The following is a 9,638-nucleotide window of genomic DNA, read 5'->3' as shown; positions in this document are numbered from 1 at the left end:
TTTTCTAAGACTTAGTTTTGACAATAATCATCAAAAATGAGACATGTAAAAATATCTAGTAAAAGCATGTATAGTTTAGTGCCTGGGAAACAACAGACTCTTCTCTCTCTCACACATACATAAATGAGGTCTACCTGGAAAAGGTCCAGCTATTGTTAATATAACAAGAATGGTTTGTGCAACATTGATGCAACCTGGCAGCAAAGGAGAGTGGACTGGAATGTACATGTGTGAACAAAGATGGCTTCACTGTACTAGTCAGCGGGGATGGTAGATGCTGTTGAGTGAGCAGGTTTACTGTGTGGCTGTTGCATTCAAAGTGACTGAGTGATTAGAGCAATGAATCTGCATCAAATTTTGCATTAAGCTTGAACATTCCTCTGCAGAAACAATTTAAATGATTCAGAAGGCCACAGCTATGGGCAACTGGTGATTGGCAGCTTCATCATGACAATATGCCCACTCATGCATCACATCTCTTGTGCAGAGTTTTTTGGCGAAACATCAAATCACCCAGGTGACCCAGTCCCACTACAGCCCAGATTTGGTGCCCTGCAACTTCTGGCTTTTTCCCTAAACTAAAATCACCTTTGAAAGGGAAGAGAATTCAGACCATCAATGAGATTCAGGAAAATACAATGGGGCAGCTGATGGAGATTGGGAGAGTTATGTGAGGTTCCAAGGTGCCTCCTTTGAAGGGGACTGAGGTGTCATTGTAATATGAACAGTGTTTCTTGTATCTTGTATCTTCTTCAATAGATGCCTTTATTTTTCATATTACATGACTGGATACCTTCTGGACAGACCTCGTGTGTGTGTGTGTGTGTGTGTGTACTTAATCTTTATTCTCTATGCTTGAAACCCAAGCAGTCTGGTAGTAAGAGTCATAGAAAAAAGTTAAAACTTAAAACTTAAAGGTCGAGAGAACCAAGATGGCGGCATAGGTAGACACACTGCGCCTCCTCGCACAACCAGAACTGACAGAAAATCGAATGGCAAGGAAGTCCGACACCAAGTAGATAAAAAAGAAACATACATCCAGACCAGTAGGAGGGGCGGAGATGGGCAGCCCGGGCGGAAAGGACTCGTGTGGCCGTGGCGGGACCGAGACTGGCGGAGTGTGCGACGAACGGGGCAGGCAGTCCGACCACTAGCAGACCCTGCGGCCCTACATTCGAGAACAGATAAACCGAGAGGGCTGGACTCAGAGTGGCGGAGAGAGGGGCAGGCAGAGCAGCGGGTAGCACCCCGTGGCCCCACATGCGCACACAGATAAACCGGGACGAATGGCAGGGAGCGAAGCCGACTGCATAACCAAGGGCTCCAGTGTGGGGAAATAAAGCCTCAGACCTCCGATTGAGGATGCCTGTGGGGGTTGGGGCGGCAGCAGGAGAGACTCCCAGCCTCACAGGAGAGGTCGTTGGAGAGACCCACAAGGGCCTAGAGTGTGCACGAGCCCACCCACTCGGGAACCAGCACCAGAGGGGCCCAATTTGATTGTGGGTAGCAGAGGGAGTGACTGAAATCCGGCAGAGATGGGAGTGGGCACCACTGCTCCCTCTCAGCCCCTCCCCCACATACAGCGTCACAGTGCAGGGACCTGCATTACCCTGCCCCGGGAACACCTAAGGCTCCGCCCCTTTAAGTAACAGATGTGCCAAGACAAAAAAAAAAAAAAATGGCCCAAATGACAGAACACTTCAAAGCTCCAGAAATAATTCAAGCGAGGAATAACTAAGCGAGGAAGAGATAGCCAACCTATCAGATGCACAGTTCAAAACACTGGTAATCAAGAAGCTCACAGAATTGGTTGAATTTGGTTGAAAACTAGATGAAAAAATGAAGGCTATGCTAAGAGAAACAAAGGAAAATGTACAGGGAACCAATAGTGATGCCAAGGAAACTGGGACTCAAATCAACAGTGTGGACCAGAAGGAAGAAAGAAACATCCAACCAGAAGAGAAAGAAGAAACAAGAATTTGGAAAAATGAGGAGAGGCTTAGGAACCTCTGGGACATCTTGAAATGTTCCAACATCCAAATTATCGGGGTGCCAGAAAGAGAAGAGGAAGAACAAAAAATTGAAAACTTATTTGAACAAATAATGAAGGAGAACTTCCCTCATCTGGCAAAGGAAATAGACTTCCAGGAAGTTCAGGAAGCTCAGAGAGTCCCAAAGAAGCTGGACCCAAGGAGGAACACACCAAGGCACATCATCATTACATTACCCAAGATGAAACAGAAGGAGAGAATCTTAGAAGTAGCAAGAGAAAAGGACACAGTTACCTACAAAGGGGTTCCCATAAGACTGTCTGATGATTTCTCAAAAGAGACCTTACAGGCAAGAAGGGGCTGGCAAGAAGTATTCCAAGTCATGAAAGGCAAGGACCTACACCCAAGATTGCTCTATCCAGCAAAGCTATCATTTAGAATGAAAGGGCAGATAAAGTGCTTCTCAGATAAGGTCAACTTAAAGGAGTTCATCATCACCAAGCCATTATTACATGAAATGTTAAAGGGACTTATCTAAGAAAAAGAAGATAAAAACTATGAACAGTAAAAATGACAGCAAACTCACAGTTATTAACAACCACACCTAAAACCAAAACAAACAAAAAAAAAACTAAGCAAACAACTAGAACGGAAACAGAACCACAGAAATGGAGATCACATGGAGGGTTAACAATAGGGGATTGGGAAGGGGAGAGGGGGGGAAAGGTACAGAAAATAAGTAGCATAGATGATAGGTGGAAAATAGACAGGGGGAAGGTAAGAATAGTGTAGGAAATGTAGAAGCCAAAGAACTTATAAGTATGACCCATGGACATGAACTATAGGGGGGGAATGTGGGAGGGAGGGGGTGGTCAGGATGGAGTTGAGTGAAGGGGCGGAAATGGGACAACTGTAATAGCATAATCAATAAATATATCAAAAAAAGAAAATCAATAAAACCATAAAAAAACCCTTAAAGGTCAACATCAAGGATATGATCATGTTGGAGGAGAGCTGAACTAAAATATCATTATCTGATAAGAAGGGGAAAATCACATGGCAATTGGAGGGAGACAATTCAGTTTGGGTTTGAGCCCTGTCCCTGCAACATATCAACTGACAACCTCGGCAAATAAATGAATGCCCTGAGCCTCTTCTCATTCATCTTTAAATGAAGTTAGTAAGCTGCCTAGGCCCTTCTTGAGGGTAGAATCTGTGTCTCATTTATTTTTCTGTGCTTAGTACCTATCAGAGCATTTAGCATACAACAATAACAATATAAATGTTAATAAATGATTCTTTTCTAAACATTTGCACTAATTTATTTAATCCTCACAGGAACACTATGAGATAGGTGCTCTTAAGTTTTAATAAATACTTGGAGAATGGAATATGACTAACATATCAGTAAATCAACTCAGAAGCAACCATGTCAAGTAAAAGTAATGTGTAAACCTCAACTGCCATAAAATTATAAGATAGCATTTTCGTTCTATTTCTTTACTGTGATCTACAGGACATGCTGCTTGGAGTTATCACAAAAGAGGGAGGGAAATCTTATCTAGAGATTTTATAAATATCACTCTTTGTTTATGCTATTTTATTTAATGTTCATCACAACTCTTTGAGGAAGAAATAATGATCTCATTTTAGCTTTGGAAACTGAAGCTCAGATAAATTGAGTAACTCAGTGACTTGCTCAGTGGCCAGGTTAGGATCCTCATCTCAGCTGGTTGTCTCTGAGGCCAGGCACTTCTAGAGATGGCTAGGGAAGGGAAGAAGATGAAAAAAGGACACTTCCAATGGGTCTGCAATGAGTTAAAAACAGTAAAAGAAGAACTGGAGCCTTGTAACACCTGCCTCCAGCACTACTTCAAATGTTTTTCTTATCCAAAGAGTCAGAAGTAGAAGTCCTCAGAGTACCCCTGTTCCTAGGAAAGGGTCAGTGATCACTCTGCTGGGAACTGTGAAAGATAAGGAGACTGTTATTTTCAGAGAAATCTGAGAGGGCAAGTGGAGGTCAGACCATGAGATGTGTGTCTGTGGGAACATGATGATTCTTTTGGTTGGGTTATATTTTTTATTCTTTCCCCCCAGGGCCAGAGAGTCAGTGCAGTACAGGGGAAGAACACCAGATGAGCATGTTGGTGAGAGCCCCAGGGATGGGTACCTTGCTCTAACCTGCTTTGCGTCCTCCTCCAAGTCCTCCCCCCGTATCTCATTTTCCTCAACAGGCAAGAGTGGACTGGGCCAGCTGACGTGTAAAGGCCCTTCCTGTTCTATTTTCCATGGTCTTAATTTACCACTTTTCATTCTAACTTCCCATGCCTCAGGAAGGGTGATTCAGGCTTCATTTTGGGAGAGCAAAGGTATTCCCAACTATTATTTCTAAAGTGTAAGTTTAATAGTCCTTAGCTCTCTAGTATGGCATTGTTTCACAGGTTTCCCTCCTAAGGATCCCATTTGTTCTAGGCACTGTCTAAATAAGTCAAGTGCTTAAGTTACCCAATTAGGTGTGTGTTTGTGTGTGTTTACCTTAAAGGTAGAGTCTCTGTTTCTAATCTCAAGCCCACCCAGAGCTAACTGTGGAAGTTTGAATAAGCTATTAACCTTGGTAGGCTTCCGTTTCACCCTCTGTTAAAGAGGGTAATAATAGTACCTACCTGATGGGGTTGTTATGAGGAGTAAGTAAACTCATTTCTGTAAAGCACTTAGAAGAGTGCCTGGCCCATAGTGAACAGTCAATGATATAAATTATTTTTATGAATTCTTATCAACTCTAACTCCCATTCTGCAGAGAGGAAATGGACCCTTAGAAAGTTCAAGCAACTTGCACAAGGTCCTACGGCAAGCATATGCTAGGAAGAGGAGTGAAAGTTTTAGGATACGCTGAATGTATTTCAATCTCAGGTTCGGAACTGCCTGGGTTGTGACCTTTCTAACCTTGGTCAGTTTCCGCCCTGAACCTATGGCAGGTGGACAAGGAAGAGGTCAGAGGGCATGTGTGGTGGCCTCAAGGCACAGCCCCACCCCTAGAACAGCATGTTCCCTGAAGAGTCTGGGACTTGACTGTTACACTAAAGGCTCTTCCCAGGAGCCATGGAACTGGGGAGGAGTAGGGTAGGGGAGTCCTGGGGAGAGGTGGTCTTTCCTCAACAGCAGTTCTTTCACTGCATCTTGGTGGTGTTCAAGGCCATTCACACACTGTCCCCATGCCTACTTGTCAACTTCCATCTCCATACTATTGTCGACATAAGAAACATCCAAGCCTGCAAGAATTCTTATGAGTTTATTTGAGCCAAACTGATGACAAATGCCGGAAGGCAATTCTCAATGGGCTGAGAAAATGCTCCAGAGAATGGCAGTTTTGCACATTATTTTATACATTACAACCAAAGTAGACTAAGGGGGTTACATGAAATCCACTGGTGATAGATTAGGGAGGCGGGAGAAAACAAAGTGGGAAATCTCTGGGACTGGATAAAATGTAAAACAGAGACACAGGTACTTCTTTTATAGTGGTGGGTATAGGATAGTAAATAGTTAACAATTAACATGATAACAGTATAAATGAGGGGTTCTGTGGTCTCCTGCTCTGGTGGGAGATTGTGCCCTGAGGGGCCTGGAAAAAAGGAAATTATCCTCCCTTCCCCCTCAGTATCTCCTGAGGTCCAGACACAGGTGCTCTCTCAGTTGGTTACCCAATGATTCCTTGAAGGCTGCAGGGTATTTTGAGATGTTGCATACTTATCTGAGTAACTTCTAGGGGTCACTAAGTGATTTGGGGGTTTGAAATCTGGTGGTGAGGAGTCTAGGCTCAGGAAGGTAAGACCTTGATTTAGGCCTCAAGCTGATGGCCTTCAATCTGAAATATATACCCCTTGAAAGTACCTAAAGACATTTATGAAATGTGCAGACCCGGGCACATTAGAGAATCAATTTCTAGCACTTCAACTTCTATGTATATTCTTTCCTAGCATGATCTCCCCTAAAGCTTTCCTGATGGCAAGAGAGTCTCCTGTCCTTTCCCACCTCCCTTTTATAGTCTCCCTCCCCTGCACACTTTTAAACACCTATTGCTTTATGGTTTTAAGAAACTAAATAAATTTACCAATTTATACACAAACACGCACACACACCTTACAGAAGTATAGATGACCAATAAGAGACTAGGTTCTAGCATAAAAATCTAATATATTAAAATAAGATTCTATGGGAGAAGTAAAATAAAAACAGGAGTTCAAAGAGATTTTTTTTTTGGTTTTCTTTTTTTTTAATATATTTATTGATTATGCTATTACAGTTGTCCCATTTCCCCCCCACTCCACTCCATCCTGCCCACCCCCCTCCCTCCCACATTCCCCCCCCCATAGTTCATGTCCATGGGTCATACTTATAAGTTCTTTGGCTTCTACATTTCCTACACTATTTTTACCCTCCCGCTGTCTATTTTCCACCTATCATCTATGCTACTTATTCTCTGTACCTTTCTCCCCCCTCCCCCGCCCCCTCCCTTATTGACAACCCTCATGTTCTAGTTGTTTGCCTAGTTTGCTCTCGTTTTTGTTTTATGTGTGGTCGTTAATAACTGTGAGTTTGCTGTCATTTTTACTGTTCCTATTTTTGATCTTCTTTTTCTTAGGTAACTCCCTTTAACATTTCATATAATAAGGGCTTGGTGATGATGAGGTTCTTTAACTTGACCTTATCTGAGAAGCACTTTATCTTCCTTTCCATTCTAAATGATAGCTTTGCTGGATACAGTAATCTTGGATGTAGGTCCTTGAGTTTAATGTTGGGTAATGTAATTATGATGTGCCTTGTTGTGTTCCTCCTTGGGCCCAGCTTCTTTGGGACTCTCTGAGCTTCCTGGACTTCCCGGAAGTCTATTTCCTTTGCCAGATTGGGGAAGTTCTCCATTATTTGTTCAAATAAGTTTTCAATTTTTTGTTCTTCCTCTTCTCCTTCTGGCACCCCTATAATTCGGATGTTGGAACGTTTCAAGGTGTCCTGGAGGTTCCTAAGCCTCTCCTCATTTTCCCAAGTTCTTGTTTCTTCATTCTTTTCTGGTTGGATGTTTGTTTCTTCCTTCTGGTCCATACCATTGATTTGAGTCCCAGTTTCCTTCTCATCACTATTGGTTCCCTGTACATTTTCCTTTGTTTCTCTTAGCATAGGCTTCATTTTTTCATCTGTTTTTCGAATAGATTCAACCAAGTCTGTGAGCATATTGATAACCAGTGCTTTGAACTGTGCATCCGATAGGTTGGCTATCTCTTCGTCACTTAGTTGTATTTTTTCAGGAGCTTTGAAGTGTTCTGTCATTTGGGCCATTTTTTTTGTTTGTCTTGGCGCGTCTGTTACTTTAAGGGGCGGAGCCTTAGGTGTTCACCAGGGCGGGGTAATGCTGGTCGCTGCGCTGTGATGCTGTACATGGGGGAGGGGCCGAGAGGGAGCAGTGGCGCCCGCCTCACTCTCCTCAGGGTTTCAGTCTTTCACCCCGATACCCACAATCAAACTGGGCCCCTCTGGTGCTGGTTCCCGAGTGGGTGGGCTTGTGCACACTCTAGGCCTCTGTGGGTCTCTCCAACGACCTCTCCTGTGAGGCTGGGAGTCTCTCCTGCTGCCGCCCCAACCCCCACGGGCTCTTTCAATCAGAGGTTTGAGGCTTTATTTCCCCGAGCTGGAGTCCTGGGCTGCGCGGTCTGCTTCGCTGCCCGCCGTTTGTCCGGTTTATCTGTGGGCGAATGTGGTGCCGCAGGGTGCTACCTGCCACTCTGCCTGCCCTGCTCTCCGCCACTCTGAGTCCGGCCCTCTGGGTTTATCTGTGCAAATGTGGGGCCGCAGGGTCTGCTAGTGCTTGGACTGCCTGCGCCATTTGTCCCACACTCCGCCAGTCTCAGTCCCGCCAAGGCCACGTGAGTCCTCTCCACCCTGGTGCCCGTCTCCACCCCTCCTACCAGTCTGGATGAATGTTTATTTTCTATTTTCTTGGTGTTGGTCCCCCTTGTTGTTCGATTCTCTGTCAGTTCTGGTTGTGCGAAGAGGCGCAGTGTGTCTACCTACGCCGCCATCTTGGTTTCCCCCTCAAAGATATTTTTAAGTAGAAAAAATAATGTAAAATTTCCAACTTGTTAAAGAAAACCTTGTTTATACATTTTTCAAATGGATTGTGGTAGGTCTTAACTAACTATGATATTTAGACTAAATTGGGTACATGCAAAAGCATGAAGTAACTATTTTATTCCAAAATGTCAATATTTACAACACAATGTTTAGAGTTTGATGAAAAATTTCAGATGTCAACTTAAAGTGTGTGTTTTGTAAAACAATGTTTTAAGGGCACATGAAGAAAAAGTCTGTAGACACTGCTCCACTGAGCCTGCCTGGCCAGGCATTCCTGGCCTGGGTACTGGATTCTGTTCTCTGGGCCGGTACCCACTGTGCTTACTGTCAACTACCCTTAGGAGAGGAACCCACAGCCCCATTCAGGGTTCCTTGCCAGTCTCCTTTCTGGGGGGTTGTTCCCAAATTCTCAGGAAACTTCATATACCAAAGCCTTTGTTCTGCATATTTTCTCTCATTATTGTGTCCAATGCCCATGGAAAGAGATTAATGGTCCCTTTGAATAAAACCAAAACCCTTAGCAATGTGCCCTTTAGGTAAGAAAACCCTTTAGAAATAAAAAATACAGTATTCTTTATGATCTCTTTGAAGAGAGACAAAAAGCTTTTATTTCTTCGTGGTGTGTTACCCTCCTTCACCCTCCCTCGCTCTTTTTCGCTCTAGCTAAAAGTGCAAATAGCAGACTGTGAAGATGCACGCAGGCCGGTGTTGGGTAGAGAAAGAGTGCGTACTCTTCGATCCTAGTGCCACCCACCACTTCTGAACTGTGAGATCTGGGGTAACTTTCTCACCTTCTCTGAGTCACGGATTCATTACTGTAAGGTAAGATTATAATGTGAACCTGTTATGATTTTAGTAAAGATTATATGAGATATTTATGAAAGTGCCTAGCTTAGGGTGTGATATGTAGTAGGCAATCAATAAATAATTATTTTGAATACTGACTTCCCAAAATATAAATAAGTGCTATTCTTTGTACTTCATTTGGAAAAACAAAGGTGAAGAGGATAAAAGTACATCTTTAAGAAGTTCACAACGTAGCGAGTGAGACACGTCTAGCAGGCAGATACAGTGGTGCAATAGTAGGCTGGTTATAGCAACAGAGGTAAATGCGGAGAACAGTGGCAGAATATGATGGGGGCTGCTCATCTGGGGTTGGGGTAGAAGATGGCTTCTTAGAGACCCTAACATCTAAGTGAAGATCTGAAGGCTAAGAAGGAGCTGGCTAGGCACAGAGGAGAAATGCCACTGTGGGCACAGGGAAAGTTCTAAGAAAAGGCCTGGGAGCAGAGACTTTGGGGAGGGTTGGATGGGGGTGCTGAGATTTGCTAAGGAGCTGAGACCTATTTCCTCTTCACAAGGAAGAGCTGTTGCAGAAGTTGACCTGGGAATGACCTGGCCTGCTTTGTTGTGGTTTAGAAATCTCTGGCTGTAGTAAGGAGTAGATAATGGGGTGCCCATCAGGAAGACCACTAGTCCTTCTAGTCCATGCATCATTCAAGGGCAGAGAGAATGTTTTAT

The sequence above is a fragment of the Desmodus rotundus genome, chromosome 3 (genome assembly GCF_022682495.2).
Source record: "Desmodus rotundus isolate HL8 chromosome 3, HLdesRot8A.1, whole genome shotgun sequence".
NCBI lineage: Eukaryota > Metazoa > Chordata > Mammalia > Chiroptera > Phyllostomidae > Desmodus > Desmodus rotundus.
This window is presented reverse-complemented; position numbering follows the sequence as displayed.